Source organism: Octopus bimaculoides, chromosome 15, assembly GCF_001194135.2.
Source record: "Octopus bimaculoides isolate UCB-OBI-ISO-001 chromosome 15, ASM119413v2, whole genome shotgun sequence".
Taxonomy (NCBI): Eukaryota; Metazoa; Mollusca; class Cephalopoda; order Octopoda; family Octopodidae; genus Octopus; species Octopus bimaculoides.
The window spans coordinates 49,877,920-49,880,798 of NC_068995.1; the positions used below are offsets into that span (position 1 = coordinate 49,877,920).

Here is a 2,879-nt window from a genome sequence, read left to right on the forward strand (position 1 = left end):
CGCCTTATATTTTATATATAACGTTATATATAACAGAGTGGAGGCGCGTGGCTTAGTGGTTAGGGTGTCAGCATCACGATCGTAAGATTGTGGTTTCGATTCCTGGATCGGGCGACACGTTGTGTTCTTGAGCAAAACACTTCATTTCACGTTGCTCCAGTCCACTCAGCTGGCAAAAATGAGCAACGCTGCGATGGACTGGAGTCCCGTCCAGCTAGTGGAACACGCGCCATTGAAACCGGGAAACCGGGTCCATGAGCCTGGCTAGGCTTTAAAAAGGCGCATTTGTTTTTTTTATATATAACAGAGTGTTCAAAACGTCTCTCTGCAGTGAATCTTTTGAAGACACCATCAACACCGAGAGATATTGCTCAAATATTGTCTATCCATCCTCCTCCCCTCAAATTCCAGGCCTCGTGACTGTAGTAGAAATTATTATTATTATTATTATTATCATTGAGTGAGAGAGCAGTGTATGCCATCAAGGTGACACTGGGGTAAAATATACGAAGCCCAGTATAGCCCAGTAATATCTGTAAGGTTATGTTCTGTTTACCTTGATATGAAATCACCATGTCGTGTACATATGGCTGTGATGCATGTGCCAGACGGGTAGTCATGATAAGTATATATTGGGCTTCGTATATTTATACCCTAGTGTCACTTTGATGGCATGCGCTGCTCTCTCACTCTGTAATAAATTGAGAGAAACAATAAAAGAGCGCTTTTTTTTGTTTGTTTGTTTTATAATCGAGAAGATTTCGTTATCATCATAAGAACACTACATCAAAATTTTCTCATCTCGAATACGTCTCACTGATGGTATTTCGGGGCCTGTGCAGTTTGTTTTGAACCGACATGATGATGATGATGATGATGGTGGTGATGATGATGAGGAGGAGGAGGAGGAGGAGGAGGGGGATCGTGGTGGTGATGGTCGTCGTCGTTGTGATTGAAGTGGTGGTGGTCTTCATTGTGTTAGGTAGGGCTGCTGCTGCTACTGCTGCTGCTACTGCTGCTGTTGCCGTTAGCAGTGATATTGCTGGTATTGATGCTGGTAGGTGATGATGACAACGACGACGACGATGATGATGATGATGATGATGATGATGATGATGATAATCATCATCATGATTATCATCATCATCATTATAATCATCATCATCATCATCATTATAATCATCATCATCATCATCATCATCATCATCATCATCGTTTTTAACATTGATACCAGAGCAGGTGTTTGTGACAAGTGAGGAGTGGGGCGTGAAGGTGAGGATAGTTCTTGATTTAATCGACCTCTGAAACGTTATTTCCATTCAAAGAGAATCGCTTGTCAAAGCGAAACTCTGCTAAATATTGGCTGGAATGTGATCCTTTATTAATAATAACGAAAGGTTAACGTTTGAATATTGAGCGGATTATAAACAAAAGAGAGGAAAAAAATGCTTCCGTTATAGGTAAACAGCTGGCTCAGTATAAAGACGTAGTGGTTATGACCATTCCGTCTTACTTTCCATTCCATATTTGGAGGCATATTAACCAATATGTCTCTTGGTCTGCAAGGCATATTTCAACACCAACAACTATAGACTCTCAACAAAGCTCAAGTGATACTTACAGTGTAGTACTACTCCCGCACAGCTGGGTTGGTTCAATCACGATTTCGATTTCACTTGCCCCAACCATGTAGTTGGGAAGCAAACTTCTTACCACACAGTCACGCCTACGCTTATTTCTGATTAAGAATTACATGAAGGGTACATGTGTCGCGCCATTTATTCAGTTTATCTTATTATAATTTTTATATATTTACTCTTTTACTTGTTTGACTGCGGCCATGCTGAAGCACCGCCTTTAGTCGAGCAAATCGCCCCCAGGACTTATTCTTTGTAAGCCTAGTACTTATTCTATCGGTCTCTTTTGCCGAACCGCTAAGTTACGGGGACGTAAACATACCAGCATCGGTTGTCAAGCGATGTTGGGAGGACAAACACTGACACACAAACACACACATATATATATATATACATATACATATATACGACGGGCTTCTTTCAGTTTCCGTCTACCAAATCCACTCACAAGGCTTTGGTCGGCCCGAGGCTATAGTAGAAGATATTAACTTATAGTCGCTCTAACCACTGGGCCATGTGCCTCCACTACCCACATATATGCTCACAAATATTTTAGAAATACATATGCACATATTTATTTAGAAGATTAAATATTTTCTTCCCATAAATTCCATATGACACTTTAACCTTTTTCTAGTATAAAAAAAAAACATTATAAAAGTCAGTCCATTCACAAGAAAAATTCCTTAACTAACCCAAGCTTTTGTTTTCGATTTGATCTCATAGCAACTAATATCCGATAATCCTTCACAATATTAATTCCTTTTTTTCTTTTCTTTCTTTTTTTCACTCCCTTCAAGACCTCTTTCATCAACCATTGTAGTAACCATTCGGCTTAATCTGTTTCTTCAACTTAAAAACATTTATTAAGCTTAATCCAAGTGGATCTCAACTGGGGTCCATATGACCCTGACCCGTGGGGTTCCGTATAAGGCCCAGTTGTTAAAATTTAGGAGTGGCTGTGTGGTAAGACGTTTGCTTCCCAACCGCATGGTTCCAGGTTCAGTTTCACTGCGTGGTACCTTGGCCATGTGTCTTTTATTTCAGTCTCAAGCCAACCAAAGCCTTGCGAGTAGATTTGGTAGATGGAAACTGAAAGAAGCCTATCGTGTATGTATATATATATATATGTAAGTGTGTTTGTGTGTCTGTGTTTGTCTCCCCCACCTTCGCTTGACAACCGATGCTGGTGTGTCTATGTCTCCGTAACTTAGCGATTCGGCAAAAAGAGACCAATAAAAT

At 40.3% G+C, this 2,879-nt stretch overlaps 1 protein-coding gene across 3 annotated transcripts in view; it reads left to right on the plus strand.

The window, feature by feature from the left end:
• The window catches only part of LOC106870807 (uncharacterized), a 38,688-nt gene that overhangs the window by 15,894 nt on the left and 19,915 nt on the right, over positions 1-2,879 (plus strand). The window contains exon 3 of one of the 3 annotated variants that reach the window (XM_052973313.1): positions 2,685-2,747. The exons of the other annotated variants lie outside the window; for them this stretch is intronic. The gene's annotated coding sequence lies outside the window, so the exon portion shown is untranslated. The remainder of the gene's footprint in view (positions 1-2,684; positions 2,748-2,879) is intronic. 3 annotated transcript variants of the gene reach the window in all.